This window comes from Ranitomeya variabilis, chromosome 3 (assembly GCF_051348905.1).
Source record: "Ranitomeya variabilis isolate aRanVar5 chromosome 3, aRanVar5.hap1, whole genome shotgun sequence".
NCBI lineage: Eukaryota > Metazoa > Chordata > Amphibia > Anura > Dendrobatidae > Ranitomeya > Ranitomeya variabilis.
The window spans coordinates 614,751,644-614,764,377 of NC_135234.1; the positions used below are offsets into that span (position 1 = coordinate 614,751,644).

General features: G+C 42.8%; 1 protein-coding gene and 1 long non-coding RNA gene across 2 annotated transcripts in view; one reads left to right on the forward strand and one right to left on the reverse strand.

The window, feature by feature from the left end:
- Positions 1-12,734, forward strand: part of GTF2F2 (general transcription factor IIF subunit 2) — a 298,375-nt gene that overhangs the window by 210,893 nt on the left and 74,748 nt on the right. The gene's annotated exons all lie outside the window — the stretch shown is intronic.
- LOC143818435 (uncharacterized) lies at positions 812-2,073 on the reverse strand. The gene is made up of 3 exons (XR_013224543.1): positions 2,026-2,073; positions 980-1,043; positions 812-889 (listed from the first exon to the last, which is right to left on the reverse strand). It is a non-coding gene; the product is annotated as an uncharacterized LOC143818435 (long non-coding RNA).

Genomic DNA, 12,734 nt, shown 5'->3' on the forward strand with positions numbered 1-12,734 from the left:
CGGGTCTGGGGAACGGGCAGGCCAGTCCATAGAATCAATACCTTCATCATGCAGGAACTGCTGACACACTTCAGCCACATGAGGCTTAGCATTGTCATGCATCAGAAGGAACCCAGGGCCCACTGCACTTGTATATGGTCTCACAATGGGTCTGAGGATCTTATCTCGGCACCTAATGGCAGTCAGGGTACCACTGGCTAGCACATGGAGGTCTGTGCGGCCCTCCAAAGAAATTCCTTCTTCACACCATTACTGATCCACTGCCAAACTGTTCAATCTTGATATATACTGACAAATGGCTATTGCTATGCATGGTATTGGGCTATTAGCGCAACACCCACTTGTGGGCGTGTGGCCCTCATACCACCTTCATGAAGTCAGTTTCTGACAGTTTAAGCAGACACATGGATGTTGGTGGCCTGCTGGAGCAGATACAGAAATTGTACACGGCACTCGAGGCTCCTGGTTGGTGCTCAAGTAAGGTTTCCAACCCGTCAATGAAATGAATAATAAACTTGGCACTCAAGAGTCCTTTTTGCAAGATGAAAAGATAACTGTTCGTTTATTGGTGCAACCAGTTCAATAATTGATGATTTATAAACGTTTTCGGTCACAAGACCTTCATCAGAAACATCATATATGAAACTGAAATACATAATTTACAGAGAAAACCATATGTTACACACTATGGATCACATAAAGAGGACCAGTATATGCACACATGTGAAACGAATAAAAAGTCCGATGGGTGCTGGTTCTGAAGAAATATATAGATGTATCACATAAAAGACAAAAAAATAATAAAAAAATAGGGGGTGACAACCATGGCGGTTGGAACGAATCCAGACGTGCTGCGTGAGTCGTGGAGTTTCTCAGGCTAAAGAAAAAGCTGTGAGTGTGGATAAGGAAAGAATGCAGGGTATGGCATAACTACTGTATAAAATTCCATAAACGAGCCCCACTGTCCAACAAAGGATACTAGGTAGCAGGTAATGATGGGTGCTGGGCCGTGGTATTTGGGAACGAAAGTGCACAATGAGCACCTAAAGGGAGAAAGTGAGATCGTGAGTCTGTCAGCCTGTCCCAATCAAAAACCATATATCAAAGTAACAGTTTATACAAGTGATAGTGTATATAGTCCTGTCCGAAATAGAATAAGTGCTGACCAGACCTGCTGCTGCCACAGTGTAGAAAATAGTGAGTCTAGGCATGCTCCTAGGTGGGCCCCTAGATATATACCTGTATATACATATAAATGTAGTACCTGGAAGCAGGGCAGCAACAAATTATAGGCACAAGAGGCCTGCGCACAAATATTACCGGGCAGAGTGACCTGAGGAATATAATGAGGGCAGTTGGTTACTGCCCACAGGGGAACCATGAACCGTGGATAATGGTGACAAATATGGACAGGTAGAGCTGGTTACCTGGAGGCTCCTGGGGAGACTGTAAGGAAGGGGCGCACTGGGGAAGCGAGGGTCCCGCTGTGATGAACTAGCGCTGAAAGATAAATGCACAGTGGGACATATCCCTTAGTAATGTGCATATAGCGGTAAGTGAAGGAGAGTGTGGCCCCATGTTTTTACCTTGTACATCCAGGTCCAGGGAACGCTGTGTGGCCGGTAGAGCCGGAAGACGCTGATTGCCAGCGTTACTTCCGGGTATAAAAGCGCCCTGTAAGCAGGTCATGTGACCCGCCGCATCATAGACCATGTGATCGCGGCAAACAGCCGCAGTTGCGCAGAGCTGATAGATGCTGAGTGGCAGGAGTGAGGGCTGCACTGCGCATGCGTAGATGCCGTAGTTGCGCAGAGCTAATGGGTGCTGAGAGGCAGGAGAGAGGGCTATACTGCGCCTGCGTGGATGCCGTGTAAACAGCGATAGCATGTAATGGTGTGATAAATAGAGACCCGGACATGATGGTGAATGGCAGCAAGCAGTAAAGGATTGCACAGGACTGGCAATATAGTGCCAACTATAATGGCATGGTATATATAGAGTAGAAGAATGGCAGTGCATACATACTCTACCACAAGTGGTGACACCGGTGCCCAGTGAGGTGTTAACGGTTCTAAGGAAAATTAAAAGAAAACAGTGTTAGACAAAATTGCATAACTTTCTAAAAAATATATACTACAAGGATACAAAAGAGCTCCAATACATTAAATAATTGGTATCATAAAAAAGCTGAGACATCATAGTCCCTATTGAGTCCCTTGGGTTCCAAGGTCTGCAGCGTGAAAATCCAAAAGGCCTCTCTCCTTTTAAGCATCTTAATACGGTTCTGGCCCCGCCTGGGGGGATCAATTTGCTCCAGAACCTGAAATCTGAGTTGGGAAATATTATGATTTTTTTCGGCAAAATGGTGAGGAAGGGGGAGATGGGTCTTCTTACAACGAATGGTTGATTTGTGTTGGGACACCCTGTCCCGAACTGTTTGTGTGGTCTCTCCCACATAGGCCAGACCACACGGGCATTTGATGAGGTATACTACAAATGAAGATTCACATGTGTAAAAGCCACGGATGGGTATGGCCCTACCTGTGTGGGGATGAAACACTGAGGGACCCTTCAGCACATGACTACACTGAAGACAATTGAGGCAGGGGAAGGTACCGCACTTTTGGGTTTGTAGGAAAGACTGCCTGGGAATGATAATGTCCGAGCCCGCATCTGCTCTGACCAATCTGTCCTTAAGATTTTTAGCACGTCTAAAGCAAGACAGGAAGGGTACTTTAAATTCTGGAATTTGTGGATAACTTTTTGAGAGAATACTCCAATGTCTCCTAATGGTAGATTGTACCAGGCGGGAGAATGGATGGAAGGTCGTGACAAAAGGGATTCTTTTACATCCGTCAGTGGGTTTTCTGGATGTCATGTCTTGTTTGGCCTTTGTAAGGATCCCCTGTGGATAACCCCTAGCTGCAAACTTATGCTCCATTTCCATCAATCTCACTCTCTTGGTATCCTCATTGGAAACGATCCTGTTGACCCTAAGAAATTGTGACTTAGGGATGGAGTTTTTTATGGATGGAGGATGACAGCTGCTAAAGTGTAGCAGCCCATTCCTGTCAGTGGGTTTGGTGAATAAATCGATACCGAGGGAGCCCCCTCTGTCTCGAAAAATCAAAGTATCCAAAAAGCTGATTTTATTTGTATCATGCTGGATGGAAAATTTGAGTTCAGGCCAGATGTGATTGATGTGGTCATCAAACAGTAGGAGTGATTCAAGAGGTCCATCCCATATGCAAAAGATGTCATCTATATATCTCCGCCAGATTTTACAGTGAGATATGAATAAGGGATGGCTATAGACAAAATCATTTTCAAAGGCTGCCATGTACGCGATAGCGTATGGAGGCGCTACGTGTGAGCCCATTGCTGTACCCTGCTGCTGGACATAAAAGGTATCTTGGAACATGAAATAATTCTCTGTGAGTACTAGATTCAGAAGATCGGCACAAAGGTGCCGGATTTTCATGTCCACCCTAGCTTCACTCAAAAGCCTGTCAGTGGCTGCTAAGCCTTTTTCATGGACTATGGCCGTGTATAGGCTGTTAACATCCCAAGTTGTAAGGAAGCATGTGTAGGGTAGGGGGCCCAAAGATCTGATCATTTGAATAAAGTCATTGGTATCCAGCAGAAAAGAAAGGCCTGCTGGAGGTCATTTTATTGGGCTCTGGCACGGCTTTTCCTGTTCCTCATTGCACAAAGGAGGAGGTAGCGGTCCTGCTGCTGGGTTGTTGACCTCCTACGGCCCCCTACACATCTCCTGGTGTACTGGCCTGTCTCCTGGTATCTGCCCCATGCTCTGGACACTGTGCTACAGACACAGCTACTCTTCTTGCCCTAGCTTGCATTGATGTGTCATCCTGGATAAGCTGCACTACCTGAGCAACTTCTGTGAGTTGTTCTTTAGACACCGCCTCATGCCACTGTACCTCTAAGTGTGAGAGCAATGACAAAATGCAAAAATGACCAAAACAGACAAAAAGGATGAGAACAGGAGAAATTGGTTCACAGTGCTGCTTAATAACTGAACAGATTGATTTCACAGATGTGTGACTTTGTGTTACATTGTGTTGTTTAATTGTGCCTTTTATTTTTTTGAGTTGTGTAGCTGAAGAGCCCGGCATTCTCCGGGCACAGTAACTAACTGTGGTTAGCTATAACAAATTATAATGATTATATTGCACATAAAAGCATTTCACATCATATATTCAACACTACAGATTTGCAACACAATTTAACTAAATGATAACCCAAGTATTGATAGTATTTTATTTTCAACTCATTCAAGAGCCTTTTGATAAACAACATTTTTGTTTTTTCCATCCTGTGCAAAGATGAAAAGATTTTTGGCAGTTCCAACTCTTGAACAGGCCACGTAAAGTTGACCATGAGAAAAGCATGGAGATTGCAAATCAATCCCTACTACTTTCAAGGACTGTCCCTGAGCCTTGTTAATGGACACTGCAAATGCCAGTCGAACTGGAAACTGGAGGCGTTTACAATCAAAAGGCAAATCAGATGGAATGAGTGGAATTCTTGGAATGCATATGTCCTCTCCTTTGGCACATCCTGTCAAAATGGTTGCTTCAATGACATGTGTAAACAGGTTCTTAATCAAGCAAGAGTCTTGCTCCATTACACAGCTTTGGTGGATCTAACTTTCCCAACAGCAGAATAGGTGCTCCAAGGTTTTAGAGTTTATGCTGGCTATGTTTTTAATCTTATCCTTTGTATTACTGTCAGCTGAGCTGTGTATCTAATCCTATCCTGTGTGATACAGTCTGCCGAGCTGTGTATGTAATTTGATCCTATGTGATACTGTGTGCTGAGTGGGCGGGGCTTGATACAGACACACACACACACACACACACACACACACACACACACACACACACACACACACACAGCTTTATATACACTGCTCAAAAACATAAAGGGAACACTTAGACAACCGAATATAGCTCCAAGTAAATCAAACTTCTGTGAAATCAAACTATCCACTTAGTAAGCAACACTGTTTTACAATCCGTTTCACATACTGTTGTGCAACTAGAATATACAACAGATGGAAATTATTGGCGATTATCAAGACACTCAATAAAGGAGTGGTTCTGCAGGTGGGGACCACAGACCATATCTCAGTACCAATGCTTTCTGGCTGATGTTTTGGTCACTTTTGAATGTTGGTTGTGCTTTCACACTCGTGGTAGCATGAGACGGACTCTACAACCCACACAAGTGGCTCAGGTAGTGGAGCTCATCCAGGATTTCACATCAATGCGACCTGTGGCAAGAAGGTTTGCTGTGTCTGTCAGCGTAGTGTCCAGAGGCTGGAGGCACTACCAGGAGATAGGCCAGTACGCCAGGTGACGTGGAGGGGGCCGTAGGTGGGCAACAACCCAGCAGCAGGACCGCTCCCTCAGCCTTTGTGCAAGGAGGAGCACTGCCAGAGCTCTGCAAAATTACCTCCAGCAGGCCACAAATGTGCATGTGTCTGCACAAACGGTTAGAAACTGACTCCATGAGGATGGTCTGAGTGCCCAACGTCCACAGATGGGGGTTGTGCTCACAGCCCAACACCGCGCAGGATGCTTGGCATTTGCCACAGAACACCCTTTGCCACTGGCGCCTTGTGCTCTTCACAGATGAAAGCAGGTTCACACTGAGCACGTGACAGACGTGACAGAATCTGGAGACACCGTGGAGAGCGATCTGCTGCCTGCAACATCCTTAAGCATGACCGCTTTTTAGTGGGTCAGTAATGGTGTGGGGTGGCATTTCTTTGGAGGGCCGCACAGCCCTCCATGTGCTCGCCAGATGTAGCCTGACTGCCATTAGGTACCGAGATAAGATCCTCAGACCCCTTGTGAGACCATAAGCTGATGCGGTTGGCCCTGGGTTCCTCCTAATGCAGGACAATGCCAGACCTCATGTGGCTGGAATGTGTCAGCAGTTCCTGCAAGATGAAGGCATTGAAGCTATGGATTGGCCCACCCGTTCCCCAGACCTGAATCCGATTGAACAGATCTGGGACATCATGTCTCGCACCATCCACCAATGTCACGTTGCACCACAGGCTGTCCAGGAGTTGGTGGATGATTTAGTCCAGATCTGGGAGGAGATCCCTCCGGAGACCATCCGCTGCCTCATCAGGAGCATGCCGAGGTGTTGTAGGGAGGTCATACAGGCACATGGAAGCCACACACACTACTGAGCATCATTTCCTTGTCTTGAGGTATTTCCACTGAAGTTGGATCAGCCTGTAACTTCATTTTCCACTCGGATTTTGAGCATCATTCCAACGCCAGACCTCCGTGCGATATTAGTTGTGATTTACATTGATCATTTTTAGGTTTTATTGTTCTCAACACATTCCACTGTGTAATGAATAAAGATTTATAACTGGAATATTTCATTCAGTGATATCTAGGATGTGGGATTTTAGTGTTCCCATTATTTTTTGAGCAGTGTATATATACATTTATATTAAAAAGGTGATTGGATTGTCTCTTTAAAAGTTGGACTCAAACACCTGGAAAATATCATGGGAATAGATGAATATAGACAGCAACAAATCGTTCTCTTGTATTAATGGTAACACTTCTGTGACGAGCACATCTGAGTCAAGGGATGCACAATTAGAAAAGCGAAAACCCTTGGGTCTAATTACTCCTTTGACCCCAATTATTAATACTAAATCGCCCACACTCATGGAATTCTGAGATCCTATATCCTATCCACCACACTACTTCATCTGTCAACATATGACACGCTACCTGATATGATATCCACACAAACACCTGAACACATTCATAAGAAAATTACTGCCTATAACACTGAACCAGGATCTAGAGTCCTGGTTCTTTTTGGACTGTGTCTTATTCTCCAAGAAAGGTCGAATACACACCTCCCCCCCCCACCACCACCTTTCAGGGAACAAGAAACAGTATTTTAGAGAAACCAGAGGAGTTGGGAAAAATTAGGGACAAAAACAGAACCCTCTCCGAACCACAAATAGAAAAACCATCTAATATATTCATCTAATTAATGCTGAACAATCGGTACTGGCCAAAGGCCTTTCGTTTTGTCCAACTTATCAGCCAAAATATTTTTATCTTTTTTGTACTTACAAATTCACATTAGCTGTCTATGCCTACACATGGTTGTGTGGTACACAACCTTCTCAGGTTAGCTTATCCTTTAATACACTAATTAGCTTAAATTTGGATAAGACTCTATTTGTGCTTATGTCTTTGCTCTCCGCTTTTACTATATCGTTCACTGGACTGGCGTTTTTTGGAAAGACTGCATCAGCTAGGGCTCATCCCAATGAACACCCCTACTCCTTCCCCGTGGGCAGAATACTAAGACAACACAGGGTGAGGGTAACATATTGTTGTAATACTTTATTGGATCACTAACAGTCAACAACATACAATATAGTCCCAGCAAGTACACAAGAGGGTGCAACTGACAGTCACACCCTTCCGCTGGCTTGCCAGGAAGTAGAACCTCTGCAACTTTAGAGCATCCAGGGCGAAAAACCCAACCAGTAATTCCCTGCTTTTCATTGGCACCCACAGAGGACATAGTGACAAGCTTAGGAAGCTGGCCGAATACAATGAGGTATGTGGCCATGTGAGCTGATTATCCCAACCTGGGTTCTTCAAGCATTTTTGTGGGTTCAGTGATGGGCAGTAGAGCAGATCTGTATTTCACCAGCTGGAACCTTGGTCCCTTGTCTGATGTCCTTTAGAGTCTCACTGGAGATAGAGAGACCAGGCCCCTTTTATACCCACAGCTCTCATTCAGGGCATTCTCCCACAGAATTGGGGAAAGGTGGGGAGAGCTAATCCCTTATTTTTCGATTGTTCAATTAACCTGGATTTTTTTCCTCCAAGGTGTGTAGACTAGTAAACCACAGGGGGCTGATACAATATGTAATCAGCATGCATCATGCATTCCACAGATTACCATACAACAAGAGTCAACATACAAGCTCATATGAAACAATGGCTCATGTCCTGTCGCCTACTGAACAAAGGAACAATATGTCCTGCTGGCAATTCAATGGCTCTGCTGATGTCACATCGACAGAGCCGTGTCTTCTCATTCTCTCTGCTGACATCATGCTGATTGATAGCTGTATCCTCGCTGACGAACTGCAAAGATCTATATGTCAATCACAATGACATTGGCTGTTACGCCCTGTCAACAGAGCTGCCCGGAAGAAGAAAACTGTTCTGTTGCTGTGAAGCAGCTGATTCGCTATTTGGACCGATCAGTGACTTTTGTGAGCTGGCGAAGGGTTAAACAGGTTGAAAGATGCCTCTGTTATCAACTATCTGCCTGTTAGTTTTTAGGCCCATATTTTAAAAAAATATAGTCCTGGACAATCATTTAAAAAAAAAAATGTATAAATAAAGTTGAAAAAATAGCAGAAACATTTTTTACGAAAACATTGTTTTTTGTAAAAAGTTAAGTATACACGAAAAGTACACATTTAGTATCACTGCATCTGGAACAACTAAAGTATAACATTGTACCCAAGACCATACAATGAACACCTTAAAAAACAAATTGAATAAAAAAAATGAAAAACATGTAGCTTTTTCATTTTTCTGAAAGATGCCAAAAAACAAACACAACAAGTAATTAAAAAGTCTTAAAGAAAAAAAGAATGTATTACTTAATCATTTTGTCCCATAATGAATGCGGCTCTTCAACTTCAAATTTTTCTTGCAAGGCCCATTTACCTGATTGAGTGTGAAAGTCCTGGTCTACATTTTAACTGTGTGACAGACAATGTACAGTTATCAATAACTTTGATATAAGTTTCTGTTCGTCCCCCACTTGTAGAAAACTTCATTGGTACAGTCCTTGCAATTGCATCATGCATGCAGTTCTGGGGACTGAGATTGTTACAGGACATTAGAACTCAAAGCCATGTAATTCACCAGGGGAACCATGTGATCAAATGACCTCAATGAAGAGAACTATAGCATGAATTTCCTCTCATAAATAAACAACTTAAGGTGATGCTGGTGGATATATACTATAGAATAATATACTAATACTAGCTGAATAATATATACTGTCAAAACTAATGACCGGATGAGTTCTGTGGGGGAAAAAAAGCACAGCCTGGAATTCTACTTTTAGTTAAGCCTTTCCAGCCGTGTCGGCACTCGCGTTTCCGGTGCTCAAGTAAGGTTATGTCACATGAGTCCTGCGCCCTATCGGTGCTGGAGTTACTTCCCCATCTTTGTACAAATTGAACATCAAGAGGAAGTCAAAGAACAGCCAGAGCCCTGACTTCCTATTGATGATCAATGCGTCCGAAGGTGGAGCTGGTCCAAGGGGTTGTCCAGGTAGTACAGATTGCACAAAAGTTGTACGTCTATTAATAGAACTTTCCCTTTAAATAGCTGTGTTACATTACCTTTCTGCAAATCGGTTGTAAATGCCGTCCATAATAATTTTTATAATAATAATTTTTATTTATATATCGCCAACATATTCCGCAGCGCTTTACAACTTATAGAGGGGACTTGTACAGACAATAGACATTACAGCATAACAGAAATCACAGTTCAAAATAGATACCAGGAGGAATGAGGGCCCTGCTCGCAAGCTTACAAACTATGAGGAAAAGGGGAGACACGAGAGGGTCCATGCAGGCAAATTGGCATAGGGTAAAGCTCATGGAATCTGACAGTTATCTGAAATCGTCTAGTGGCCCAATGTGGCAATTGCTTCATTCTTACATTCCCAATTCGCTGGGAAGCTCCTTGTGTGACCGGCTGTGAGAGGATGATATATTCCATATGCATACATAAGATGTCATTAAGTCTGTGCTGCTAAGTGGCTCCTAACTGGGCACTTATGAATGTGCCGCTATAAATGTGTTCACTGCATGCTAAATTGACACAACCTAACTGCATCTAGATGATTGATGTCTGTATTAGTCGTGTCGACTCTTACTGCCTAACGTTAGTCATTTACAAACACAATCAAATTCACATTAATGTATTCCTTCTCGTGGGCGACTTGCAAAAGTTCTATTTTCATATCTCTGGATTTTCTCATCTGATGTTCCCTTTTGCTTTTGGCTGTCGGGCAGCAGGTGCCAGTTTTCTACAATTAGCGGCTGTATTTGTTTTTGCAAGGCTGTCTGCTCTCAAATGTAATAATAACAGTGCCCCTGAGCAATGCAAATATGGCGTAGGTTGGTAATATGTATAATTTGTCATCAGACATGATTGGCTGCACAGAGATGACCCCACTTGTGATGATGTAGAACCTGTAGGATTTCCCCAATACGTGTTGTGTTCATATTGGAGATGCACATAACCAGGGGTGTGGAGTCGCTGAGCCAAACCTTCGACTCCTCAATTTCCCTGACTCCCGACCCCACAGCTCTGCTTCACTGCTATGTACATAAAGTGCAGCTCAGATTCATCTCAACTGAAAGCCGAGATCCTCAGATCAGGAAAAGGACAGACATTTATAGGACATTTCATAACTTTCCCAAATTCTTATGAAAATATTTACAGCACATCCTGCACTGAACTACTGTACCCAATTATATATTTTCAGAGTTGGTCCATTTTATACCGACTCCAACAACATGGACTACGACTCCATGACTCCGACTCCACACCCCTCACATAACAGTATTATTATTATAAGAGCTCCTTCACATGGTCTTCACTATTTTCAGTCGGAGTGCAGACCATGATAAAAAAAACAAACAGACCGTACTCTGACCAATATTTATTCATTGGGACAGCGCAGAAGAGTGATTTTTTTTTTCTTATCAGTGATCGAATCTGCATGTGAAAAAAATTGCAGGATGCATTCTGTAAATCAGATGAAACTCACACATTCACGTCTATGGGTGCAAGCAAAAAAAATCGGGTGCCATACAGAGACACATTATAAAATAAATAATAAATAAAAAAAATCTATGAAAATGAACAAATAAAAGTCAGACATTGCTTTTCAACCATGCTTCCACAGAATTAAAAAATATAAATAAAACTCATGAAATAGGCCTGGACAGAAATGATGGTACCCTTAACTCAATATTTTGTTGCACAACCTTTTGAGGCAATCACTGAAATCAAACGATTCCTGTATCTGTCAATGAGACTTCTGCACCTCTCGACAGGTATTTTGGCCCACTCCTCAAGAACAAACTGCTCCAGTTGTCTCTTGTTTGAAGGTTGCCTTTTCCAGACGGCATGTTTCAGCTCTTTCCAAAGATACTCAATAGGATTTAGGTCAGGGCTTATAGAAGGCCACTTTAGAATACGCCAATGTTTTCCTCTTAGCCATTCTTGGGTGTTTTTAGCTGTGTGTTTTGGGTCATTATCCTGTTGCAAGACCCATGACCTGCAACTGAGACCAAGCTTTCTGACACCAAGCAGCACAGTTCTCTTTAGAATCCTTGATATTCTTAAGATTTCATTGTACCCTGCACAGATTCTAGACACCCTGTGTCAGATGCAGCAAAGCAGCCCCAGAACATAACAGAGCCTCCTCCATGTTTCATAGTAGGGACAGTGTTCTTTTTTCATATGCTTCATTTTTTTGTCTGTGAACATAGAGCTGATGTGCCTTGCCAAAAAGTTCATTTTTTTGTCTCATCTGTCCATAGGACATTCTCCCAGAAGCTTTGTTGCTTGTCAGCATGTAGTTTGGCAAATTCCAGTCTGGCTTTTTTTATGATTTTTTTTCCACAATGGTGTCCTCCTTGGTTGTCTCCAATGAAGTCCTCTTTGACTCATACAAAGATGGTGCGATCTGACACTGATGTTCCTTTAGCTTGAAGTTCACCTTTAATTTGTCTAGAAGTTTTTCTGTGCTCTTTTGTTATCATTTGTATTATCCGTCTCTTTGATTTATCAATTTTCCTCCTGCGGCCACGTCCAGGGAGGTTGGCTACAGCCCCATGGATCTTAAATGTCTGAATAATATGTGCAACTGTACTCACAGGAACATCAAGCTGCTTGGAGATGGTCTTATAACTTTTACCTTTAACATGTTTGTCTATAATTTTCTTTCTAATCTCTTGAGACAACTCTTTCCTTTGCTTCCTCTGGTCCATGCTGAGTGTGATACACACCATGTCACCAAACAGCACAGTGAGTATCTGTAGCCCTATATACAGGCCCACTCACTGATTCCAAGATTGTAGACACCTGTGATGCTAGTTAGTAGGCACACCTTGATTTAACATGTCCCTTTTGTCACATTATTTTCAGAGCTGCCATCAATTCTGTCCAGGCCTATTTCATGAGTTTTTTTTTTTTTTTTTAATACTGTGGAAGCATGGTTGAAAAGCAATGTCTGACTTTCATTTGTTTATTTTCATAGATCTTTTATTTATTATTACTTTTCTCAGATTCAAGTAATTCTGTGACCATTGTGAGTTTTTCTGTCATTAAACGAGGGGTACCAACAATTTTGACCATGTGTGTAGGTACATGGGATACAGCATTAACAATAGGTTAAGATCACAGATTGCCTCCCCCCTCCCTGCGCAGTGACAACTGCACAGATCACAGGGCATGCCTTGAAAACTCTCCTATTAAAGTCACTGCACTTCTCCAACCTGTTTCTTATTGCCCATGTGATGGCTGTTAGCAGCATTTCATGCAAGATGGCTGCTCCATAATAAGGTACAAAAAATAAACTAAAAAATTTACAATAAAAAA